Genomic DNA, 12,257 nt, shown 5'->3' with positions numbered 1-12,257 from the left:
CAGAAAAGAGAAAGAGTACCCAAATTAATAAAATCAGAAATGAAAGAGGATGAGTGACAACAGATACCATGGAAACACAAAAAATTTTAAGAAATTACAATGAGCAACTATATGCCAACAAATTTGACAATCTGGAAGAAACGGATAATTTTCTAGAAGCATACAACCTTCCAAGGCCAACTCAAAAAGAAACCAAAAACCTGAATGGACTGATTACCACCAGGGAAACTGAATCAGTAATCAACAAGTTCACAACAAACAAAAGGCCTGCACCAGATGGCTTTACAGTTGAATTCTACAAAACATTCAAAAAAAAATTATCACCTATTCTCGTCAAGCCCTTCCAAAAAATCCAGAAGGAGGAAAGGCTCCCAAACACTTTTTACGAGGCTACTATCACCCTGATCCCAAAATCAGACAAACACACTACAAAAAAAACCCCAAACAACTACAGGCCGATATTGCTAGTGAACATAAATGCAAAAATCCTCAACAAAATATTAGCGAACAGAATATTCTTTCAGCAATAATTCTTTCAGCAATACATTAAAAAGATCATACACCATGATCAAGTGGGATTCATTCCTGGTATGCAAGAGTGGTTTCAACACTCGCAAATCAATTAATATGATACACATTAACAAAATAATCATATAATTGTATCAATAGATGCAGAATAAGCATGTGACAAAATTCAGCAGCCATTTATGATAAAAACTCTTAAGAAAGTGGGAATAGAGGGACCATATCTCAACATAACAAAGGCCATATATGATAAGCCCACAGCTAACATCATACTCAATGAGGAAACGCTAAAACCGTTCCCCTTAAGATCAGGAACAAGGCAAAGTTGTCCACTTTCTCCACTTCTATTCAAAATAGTAGTGGAAGTTCTAGCCACAGCAATCAGACAAGAAAAAGAAATAAAAGGGATCCAAATTGGTAAGGAGGAAGTAAAATTGTCATTATATGCAGATGACATGATACTATATATAGACTCTAAAGACTTCACCAAAATACTATTAGATCTGATAAATGAATTTAGCAAAGTAACAGGATACAAAATTAATGTTCAGAAATCAAGTGCATTTGTATATACCAATAATAAAATATCAGAAGGAGAAATTAAGAAAACAATCCTATTTACAAATGCTTCAAAGACTATAAAATACCTGGGAATAAATTTAACCAAAGAAGTAAAAGATCTGTACTCAGAAAATTATAAGATACTGAAGAAAGAAATTAAAGAAGATGCAAACAGATGGAAACACATACCATGCTCATGGATAGGAAGAATTAATATAGCTAAAATGTCCATACTGCCTAAGGCAATATAGATTCAACACAATTCCTATCAAACTACCAAGAACGTTTTTCACAGAAATAGAACATATAATCCTAAAATTTATATGGAACCATAAAAGACCCCAGATAGCCTTGGCAATCTTGAGAAATAAGAACAAAGTGAAAGGTATAACGATACCTGACATCAAATTATGCTACAAGACTACAGTAATCAAAGCAGCATGGTACTGGCATAAAAACAGACCCATACATCAAGGGAACAGAATAGAGAGCCCAGAAATAAATCCATGCCTATATGGTCATTTAATCTATGACATTGGAAGCAAGAATTTACAATGGGGTAAACACAGTCTATTCAATAAACGGTGCTGGAAAACTTGGACAGACACTTGCAAAAAAATGAAGCTGGACCACCTCCTTACACCATGAACAAGAATAAATTCAAAATGGATTAAAGGTTTAAATTTAAGATCTGGAACCATAAAATTCCTAGAAAAAACTACATGAAGAAACTTTACAGACATTACCCAGAGTAAGATTTTTACTGATATATCCCTTCGGGCAAGGGAAGAGAAAAAATAAATATGTGGGATTACATCAAACTAAAAAAAATTTTCACAGCAAAGGAAACCATCAATAAAACAAAAAGGGATCCTAAAGTATGGGAGAAGATATTTGCCAATGATATATCTGATAAGGGGTCAATATCACAAATCTATAAAAAACTCACTCAACTCCAAAAAAACAAACAACCCAATTAAAAAATGGGCAGAGGACATGAAGAGACATTTTTCTAAAGAGGATATACAGATGGCAAACAGACATATGAAAAAATGCTCAACCTCATTAATCATTAGAGAAATGCAAATAAAAACCACAATGAGATACCACCTCACCCCAGTCAAAATGGCTATCATCGATAAATCAACAAACAACAAGCGCTGGCAAGGATGTGGAGAAAAGGGAACCGTTGTGCACTGTTGGTGGGATTGCAGATTGGTACAGCCACTATGGAAAACAGTGTGGAGGCATCTCAAAAATCTGAAAATGGAACTACCTTATGATTCAGCAATTACACTCCTAGGTATTTATCCGGAGAAATCCAAACCTCTAATTCAAAAAAATTTATGCACCCCTATGTTTACTGCAGCACTACACACAATAGCCAAGACATGGAAACAACTGAAATGCCCGTTGGTAGACTACTGGATTAAGAAACTGTGGTACATTTACACAATAGAGTACTACATAGCCATAAAGAAGAAAGAAATCTTACCATTTGCAATAACATGGATGGACTTAGAGAACATTATGTTAAGTGAAATAAGTCAGACAGAGAGAGACAAATACCATATGATCTCACTTATATGTGGAATCTAAAGAAAAGAATAAATGAATGAACCAATCAGAAGCAGTCTCAGAGACATAGAGGAAAAACTGAGGATTCCTAGATGGGGTAGGTCGGGATAAAGTAGAAGGTAAGGGGATTAGAAAGCACAGTCGGTAACCACAAGATTGCCATGGGGTTACGGAAGTCAATTTGGGGAACGTAATCAATAATGTTGTAAAGATTTTGTAGTGTATCCAATGAACACTTGTCTCATTAGGGAGACCACCTCAGGGATGATGTAGATGCTCGATCACTGCACTGTACATCTGAAGCTGAAGCTGAGCAATAATGAATGTCAACTACAATTTTATACACATGGTTACACGAAGCGGACTACAGCATTAGGAATAGACAGTGGCAATGTAATGGCTGTGTGTGATGTCAGAGGTATATTGGATGGGGGGAGGGGAACTGTCACTGTGTGAGGGATATAAACAAATGTCTAACTATTACATTGTTTTGTGCACCTGAAACTAATTTTTAAAAAGTTAAAAACCTAAAAAAAAGTTGTAGGTAAAAAACAAGTCTTGGGGATGTAAGGTACAACATAAAAAATATAGTGAATAATACTGTGATCGTGTGATAGTATGTCTGATAGTTGCTAGACTTATCAAGGTGATCACTTCTCTAGCACTGGGAATGTAGTCAATAATATGATACTGACTATGTATAGTGCCAGCTGGGTATTGTTGAATAACTTTGATGTACACCTGAAACCAATATAATATTGTATGATAGCTATATTGTAATAAAAATCTTTGAAAAATATCGTCATTGGAATTTTGATGGGATTGCATTAAATCTGTATATTGCTTTCGGTAATATGGCTATTTTAACTATGTTGAATTTTCCAATTTGTAACCTCCGAATGTATTTCCATTTTTGCGTCTTCTTCAATGTCTTTTTAAAATGTATTATAATTTTCACTGTATTGGTCCTTCACACCCTTGATTAAGTTTATTTCTAGATATTAGATTCCTATTGTTGCAATTGCAAAAGGATTATTTTTTTTTAGTTTCTTTTTCTGAAATTTCATTGTTACTATATAGGAATGCAATGGATTTTTGTACATTTGTTTTGTAGCCAGCAAATTTACTGTAGTCATTTATTGTTTCTAATAGCTTTTTGGTGGAGTCTTTAGGGTTTTCTATATAACGAACATTGTCAACTGCAGGACTGTGGGCTATAGGGAGTACTCCTGCAGCCTGAATTGTTCCCTCTCCCGAGACTGCAGTGAGCTCCAGATTGGGACCTGCAGCCCTTGGCCTGCAACTCTGCATTTCTCCCTTTCCTCCTCCCCTGTGTGCCCAATTTGTCCACCTTTAGATGATTCGATGTGTGCATCTCTCAGATGTACTTATGTGTTGCTTAGGTTATCCCCTGTTAAATTACAGCTGTTCAATTGTTGTCATTTCCAAGGGAGATTTCAAGAAGTACTGTTCACGCCACCATTTTTTGTGATGCAATCTCTCATTTTGGGATTGTTTTCTAAATTTATCTTTTTGATGGTTCATTATTAGTGTATAAAAATATAACAGATTTTTGTATATTTAATTTTTATTGTGCAACTTTACTGAGTTTGGTTATTAGATTTTGGGGCTTTTTTTAGGGTTTCTATATATAGTTTCATGTCATCCTGTAGATAGTGAGTTTTACTTCCTTTCAAATTTGGGTGCCTTTTATTTCTTTTTCTTCCCTAAATTCTGTGGCTAGGACCTCCAATATTGCATTGAATAACAGCGGTGAAAGTGGGCATCCTTTTCTTGTTCCTAATCTTAAGGAAAAGCTGTCAGTTTTTCACCACTGTAGATAATGCTAGCTGTGGGCCTGTCATATGCTTTATCATTTTGAGCTAAGTTCCTTCTATATCCACTTTGTTTAGCTTTTTGTTTTAATCACAAATGGATATTGAATTCTTCAAATGCTTTTACTGCATCTATTGAGATGATTATATGGTTTTTACCCTTGGTTTTGTTGATGTGATGTATCACGTTGTTTTGCGGATGTTGAACCATCCCTCCATCCCAGTTATAAATCCCACTTGATAACAGTGTGTACTGTTTTAATGTATTGTTTAATTAATTTTTGTAATATTTAGTCGAAGATTTTTGTATATATGTTCATCAGGGATATTGACCTATAGTTTTCTCACTATTTTGTGAGTGTGTGTGTGTTTGTGCATGTGTGTGTGCGTTATCTTTATCTAGTTTTGGTATCAGGGCAATGCTGGCCATCTAGAAGGAATTTGGAAGTACTCTTTCCTTGACAATTTTTTGAAGTACTTGATAAGGATAGGTATTAACTCATCTTTAAATGTTTGCTAGAGTTCACTGTGAAGCCAACTAGTCCTGGGCTTTTGTTTGTTGGTAGTTTTTAGATAACTGCTTCAATTTCATTGCTAAAAATTGGTCTGCTCAGATTTCCTGTTTCTTCTTGGTTCATTCTTGGAAGATTATATGATTTTAGAAATTTATCCATTTCTTCTAGATTTCCCAATTTGTTCCTAGTATTCTTTAATGATCCTCTGTATTTCTGTGGTGTCAGTTGTAATCTCTCCTCTTTCATTTCTCATTTTACTTATTTGGACTATCTCTCTTTTTAAAATTGATGTGTCTGCCTAGAGGTTTCTCAATTTTATTTATCCTTTCAAAAAACCAGTTCTCGGTTTCATTGATTGTTTCTATTTTTTTAGTCTCTATTTTATTTCTGCTCTGATTTTTATTATATACTTCCTTCTACTTCCTTTGGGTTTTGATTCTTAATCTTTGTCTAGTTACTTTAGGTGTAACGTTAGATTGTTTATTTGGGATTTTTTTTCCTGTTTCATGAGGTAGGCCTGTATAACTACAAACTTCCTTCTTAGAACTGCTTTTGCAGCATCCCATAAATTTTAGAAAGTTTTGTTTTCATTTTCATTTGTCTCAAGGAAGTTTTTTTCGTAAACTTATTGAGGCTTGCTTTGTGGCCAAATAAGTGGTCTACTGTGGAAAATGTTCTATGTCCACTTAAGAAAAACTCATATTCTTCATTTTGGGGAAGAAGTGTTCTATAAATGTCTACTAAGTCTATATGATCTGATGTGACAGTTAAGGCCATTATTTCCTTATTAATTTTCGGTCTCGATAATCTATCCATAAGGTAACTGGGGTATTAAAGTCCCCAATTAGTATTGTATTAATGTCGATTTCTGCCTTTATATACATTAATATTTGCTTTGTATACTTAGGTGCTCCTATGTTGTGTAGATATTTACAAATGTTATATCCTCTTCTTGGATTGATTGCTTTATCGTTATCTAATGTCCTTCTTTGTCTCTTTCTAAACCTCGTTTTAAAGTGTATTTTGTCTGATATGAGTACTGCTACTCCAACTTTCATTTTGTTTCTATTTGCATAGAATACGTTTTCCCATCCCTTTACTTTCAGTTTCTGTGTGGCTTTCAATCTAATGTCTCTTGTAGGCAGCATATAGATGGTCTTGGTTTTTTTACATCCATTCAGCCACCCGATATCTTTTGATTCGAACATTTTGCTCACTTACATTTAAAGTAATTATTGATAGGTATATGCTTATTGCCATTTTGTTAACTGTTTTTGGTTGTTCTCTATTATTTTCTTTTTCTCTTGATCTGTTTCATTGATTTCCTGGTTTTCGTTAATGTTTTATTTGGGTTCTTTCCTTTTTTTGGATATTTTTTGTAGGTTTTTGGTTTGTGGTTATGATGAGGGTCATAGCTATCCATTTGTATCTACAGCAGTCTATTTTAAGATGCTAGGCATTTAAGTTCAAACACATTCTAGAAGCATTGTATTTTTAATCCCCCTCCATGCTTTATGCTTTTGACATCATATTTTACATCTTTTTATTGTTCTGTGTATCCCCTGACTATTTATTGTAGTTATAGTTAATTTTGTTACTTTCGTCTTTTAGCCTTCATATTACCTTTTTGAATGGTTGATTCACTGTGTTTATTATATATTTTCCTTTACATGTGAAATATTTTTCTTTCCTATATTTTCTTATTTCTGGTTATGACCATTCTTTTCTGCATACAAAAGATCCTTTAACATTTCTTGTAAAAGTTGTTTAGTGGGGGTGAACTCCTTTTGTTTTTGCTTGACTGGGAAACTATCGCTCCTTCAATTCTGAATCATAACCTTGCCAGGTATAGTATTCTAGGTTCCGTTTTTTCAGTACTTGGAATATTTCCTGCTGCTCGCTGCTGGCCTGTAATGTTGCTGCTGAGAAACCCCTTATGGGGTTTCCCATACATGTGACTTGTTTTCTTCTTGCCACTTCAAGATTGTCTCTTTATTCTTAACTTTTGACATTTTAATTACAATGGTTCTTGGTGTGGACTTCTTTGTGCTCATCTTGTTTGGAACTCTCTGTGATTCTTGGACCCAGATGTCTGTTTCCTTCACTAGATTAGAAAAGTTTTCAGCCATTATATTTTCAAAATATGCTTTCTGTCCTTTTGTCTCTTTCTTCTCCTTCCAGATACTTATAATGTGAATGTTAGGGTGCTTACGTTATCCCAGAGAGCTCTTATACTATCCTTATTTTTTAAAATTCTTTTTTCATTTTGCTGTCTTGATTGGGTGATTGTATCTACTACTTGATGATATCCACTATTCTGTCTTCCAGATCACTCATCTGTCCTTCTGTATTAACTCATCTGCTGTCAATTTCTTCTAATGAGTTATTCATTTCAGTTATGCATTCTACATCTCTGATTGGCTCTTTATTATATTTTCTTTTTTTTTTGCATTCATATATTTTATTTTTTTTATTCTTTTATTTTTTTAATTTATTAGTTTCAGGTGTACAAGACAAGGTAATACTTAGACGTTCATCATTTATATCCCTCACCTTTATTACATTTTCTAACTCTATGTTGAAGTGGTCTCTGAGTTTCTCTATTCTACTCTCAAGTTTCATTGGCATCCTTATGATCGATCATTTCTTTGAATATTTTGTCAGGCAAATTACTTATCTGTTTCATTGGAGGTTTTCTCCAGGGCTTCTTTATTGTTCCTTCATTTGGGACATATTCTACTGTCTTCCCCATTTTGTTTGACTTTCTGTGTTTGTTTTATGAGTTTGATAAATAGCTCTACCAGTCTTCAAAAAGTGGCCTCTGTGTAGACTGTAAAGGAGGAAATTTTTTAAAAGACCGAGCAGCTTGCACAGGGACATGAGAAAACGTAAGGGAAGAACCTTGAGATTCCCTTCACCACAGTTTGGGTACCATATCTGACAAGGCAGCAACGATAACTATGTCATTCTCTAAAGTTTTCCAAAATAAAATTTACATACAAAAAATGCACAAATTTTATATGAACATTTACTGAGTTTTGACCAATGCATACACTTGTCTAAGCCAAGAACCTGTCAAGATGTAAAACAGTACCATCATCCCCAGAAAACCCCATGAAGCCTAAATTCTCCTTTTTATCATTAACCTTAGAATCTAAGAGCTACGTTACAATTTTCCATTTTTCACTTAGCAAATACATACAAACGACAAATTATATTCCTCTTTTTTCACATCTCTCATTAAGTCTAAATGAAATGTAACAAACAAAAAATACCACTACACTTACTTCACTTCACTGTTCTTACAAGGAAGTCAGTCAGGAGATAAACCACCAAGCATATATTAAAGAGCACTGTCATGGGGAGACAACCAAGATTGCACAGAAGGTAAATGCTGTGTTTACCTGCTCTCACAACCACATCAAAATTACAACTAATCTACAAAACAACCATTATTGAGAATCATCTAAAATCAAGCTGAACTGAAGCCTTTCAACTGACGACCTGCAGAAGAAGCCATCTCCAGACTGGTAGGAAGGGCAGAGATGTGGAACAGGCTGGTCCCACACCCACATGTCACCATTAAAGATCGGGAGGGCTATTTTGGCTGTGGCAGTCTTCCCCAACCCCTAGAAGAACAAGAGATCCCAGCCCAGGGTTTCAGTGCTAGGGAGAGAAGTCCCCACAATTTTTGGTTGAGAAAATCAGCAGAGATTGTGACTGAGTGAGACTGAATGCGGCTGCATGCATAGGCACTCCTCTTAAAGGGACTGTGCACGGACTTACCCACCAATAGAATCACTCGCTCTGAGCTCCAGGGCTGGAGCAGTAGCTGGAAAGGCAACAGGGACAAATGGTGGGGAACTGAGTTATCTGGCTTGGGATGGGGGCTGGAGAGGTGGCTCTCTCCTGGATGGGGGAGATTTGTTGAGCCTTCTCCCTTCCAGTGTGTGAGTACAGGTGGCTGCCACATCTGGGTCTCTGCAGATGTTAGCCAGGCCCTGACGATTTGAGACCCAGCCCAAGCCAACTTTCGGGCACAGCCCAGGCTGCTTTCAGTGGCTTTTTCGTGCAGACCGCCTGCCTTGGCTCAAGCTGCAGGCTTTCCCCAGGGTCTCTCAAAGGTTCGCGGAACCCAGACAAGCAGCATCTCGCTTGAACGTGTCCTGTACCTCTGGCTGAGCAGCACTAAGATGGCACTAGAGGCAGCCAGCCTTGGTTTGCGGTTTGGCCTCTCAAGGCGCTTCCAAGCATAGCACAGGCAGCAACCATCTGCGGATTTCTTTCTGGCTCCCACTAGTTGGCCCCAGGTGGGGCACTGGCTGTGGCTGAAGTAGACCTATAGTAGATCCCCTCCAAGTTGACTCTGGGTCTTGTGCCCCCAGTGGCCAGCTTCAAAATGAGCTGCAGCATCACTCAGCCACCTCCAAGTACAACACACCCAATGGGCAGATTGGACAGGCACCAGAGTCCTGCTGAGACAGATCTTGCTCCATAGGATCAGTCCCTGCATAACAACTCAACCATTGACTACCACCATTGGCTGTAGTCACAGCCAGTCCTCACAACCAGTGAGCTCAAGGCTCAGTCCACCCAATGATGTACAATTATCAACTAAAGCTCAACTACAAGAGAGCACCCACAACCCACACAAGGGGCACACCCAGAGCGCATGGCTCAGGTGACCAGAAAGACTGCATCACTGAACCCGACAGCACACCTACTACATAAGACCACACTGTAGCCCTATTTAATACATAGAGACAAATACAGGGTGGCAGCCAAAATGGGGAGACAAAGAAACATGTCCCAAATAAAAGAACAGAGCAATGCTCCAGAAAAAGAACTAAGTGAAACAGAGATAAGCAATCTAACAGACGCAAAGTTCCAAATACTGGTTGAAAGAATGCTCAGTGATCTCAGGGAGAACTTCAACAGAGAGACAGAAAGCATTAAAATGGAGATGGAAATCATAAAAAAGAACCAGTAAGAAATAAAGGGTACAATAATGGAAATGAAGAACATACTATAGGGAATCAACAGATTAGATGAAGCAGAGGATCCAACCAGTGATGCAGAAGATAAGGTAGCAGAAACACCCAAGCAGAACAGCAAAAAGAAAAAAGAATCCAAAAAATTGAGGAGAGTTTAAGGGGCTTCCAAGACAGTATCAAGCATACCAACATTCTCATTATAGGGGTACCAGAAGGAGAAGAAAGAGAACAAGGAAGGAATTGAAAACCTATTTGAAGAAATAATGACAGAAAACTTCCCTAACCTGGTGAAGGAAACAGACATACAAGCCTAAGAAATGCAGAGAGTCCAAAACAAGATAAACCGAAAGAGGACAACACCAAGACACATCATAATTAAAATGCCAAAGGTTAAATACAAAGAGAGAATCTTAAAAGCAGCAAGAGAAAAGCAGTTAGTTATCTACAAGAGAGCCCCCTTAAGATTGGCAGCTGATTTCTCAACAGAAACCTTGCAGGCAAGAAGGGAGTGGCAGGAAATATTCCAAGTGATGAAAAGCAATGACATACAACCTAGATTGCTCTACCCAGTAAGGCCGTCATTTAGAATTGAAGGACAGATAAGGAGCTTTCCAGACAAGAAAAAGCTGTAGGAGTTCATCACCACTTAACCCACCTCATGGGGGCTTAAGGATAAGTGAAGTACAAATTGGTTGTTATACAGTAGTCATGGGGATGTAGGGCATAGCATAAGGAATATAGTCAACAGTATTGTAATAACTAGGTATTGTGCCAGATAGGTACTAGATATATCAGGGTGACAGATGGGAATGGGATAGGAGGCAGGGTGAAAAGGGTGAAGGCATTAAGAAATACAAGCAGGTGGTTAATACACTATGGGAAATATAATGAACAATGTTGTAAAGATCATTTAAGGTGCCAGATGGGCAGTGGACTTATCAGGGGGATCACTTCATAGACTGTGTAGATGCCTCACCAATGCTCCTGAAGCTGAAGTAGAATATTATTGAATGTCAACTATAACTAAGGTATATATAGTCACGGGATGTGGGGTACAACACAGGGAAGATAGTTGATGGTACTATAACAGCTATATAAGATGTCAGAAGGGTAGTAGCTTGGGGGGTGGGTTATCACTTTACTAGGGATTTAAATGTCTAACTATTACGTTGCTTTGTACACCTGAAACTAATGAAACAAAAAATAAGAACCATGTCACGTCAAAAAGATGGCTCCAGTCCAGGTGATTTTTATGCTGTCCTTCAATAAAAAGCCTTTACCTTCTCTGCAATTACCATCCACACTGTTCAATAATCCCATGTTGGCAGCTGGCTTCAGATGTCTCACTGCCAATTTGAATTAACTTTTCAGCATCCCTAACTTTTGCTTTTATATAAAGAATGGTTGTATTTATCTACATTTCATTAGAAAAATACTGACAAGTTTAATAAAATTAGTATTAAATTGTCTAAAGTTTAAACATCAAATGATCTTGTGAACATCTGAGTACTGTAATTTTCCTCTGGCAAACCAGCGACATTCCCAATGACAAGATTAATTACTGTAAAGGAATGAAAAAAAATCCTCTCATACAACTGTAGGAATCGGATACTTGGACTCTTTCTGTTGACTTGGCTGACATGAATAAGACAGACTCTGAAATCCAATCTAGACCACATGCAGAAGCACACACAGGCTTTCTGCAGATCAATGAGAGCAGCAAGGACATCAATCCAAGATTGCACATTTTCAGTTTACATGAATGGAGATGTTCACCAATTCAATATTTGACAGCATCTACCCACTAACACTGCCCATCACAAAGAATGCTTGGAATTGCCTCTTAGTAAGAGATGGCGAGTTTCAAATACAAACCTTACATTTTAATAAAATGACACATGCTATCATTACATTAGGGATTTAAGACATTTCCCTCTTGGATTATTAAATTAGGACATACTCATCTAATCAAATAGTTAACCCACACACTGAGAGACAAACATGTTTGTGTCTAAAATACAATACTTAAACAATTCTATGAACACTGTTTTATAACATTTTAAATAAAATAAATACTTAAATCACTTTCTTCCTAATCTTCTACTTTGGTTAGTAAACCCATCTTGCCTTTTCTTTATATTCATGTCCAAGTTTTCAGTGTCTAGCACAGTATGACAGCAAGCAGCTCTTACTAATAGTGAATGGATGTATTTTGATTCATTAGGTAGATTCAAAATAGGCAAACATTG

At 36.8% G+C, this 12,257-nt stretch overlaps 1 protein-coding gene across 5 annotated transcripts in view; it reads right to left on the bottom strand.

Annotated features, from left to right (window-relative positions):
- Positions 1-12,257, bottom strand: part of SPIDR (scaffold protein involved in DNA repair) — a 575,751-nt gene that overhangs the window by 279,763 nt on the left and 283,731 nt on the right. The gene's annotated exons all lie outside the window — the stretch shown is intronic.

This window comes from Rhinolophus hipposideros (genome assembly GCF_964194185.1).
Source record: "Rhinolophus hipposideros genome assembly, chromosome: 13".
Classification (NCBI taxonomy): Eukaryota; Metazoa; Chordata; class Mammalia; order Chiroptera; family Rhinolophidae; genus Rhinolophus; species Rhinolophus hipposideros.
The sequence above is the reverse complement of the archived record's forward strand: the minus strand, read 5'-3'. Positions and strand labels throughout refer to the sequence as shown.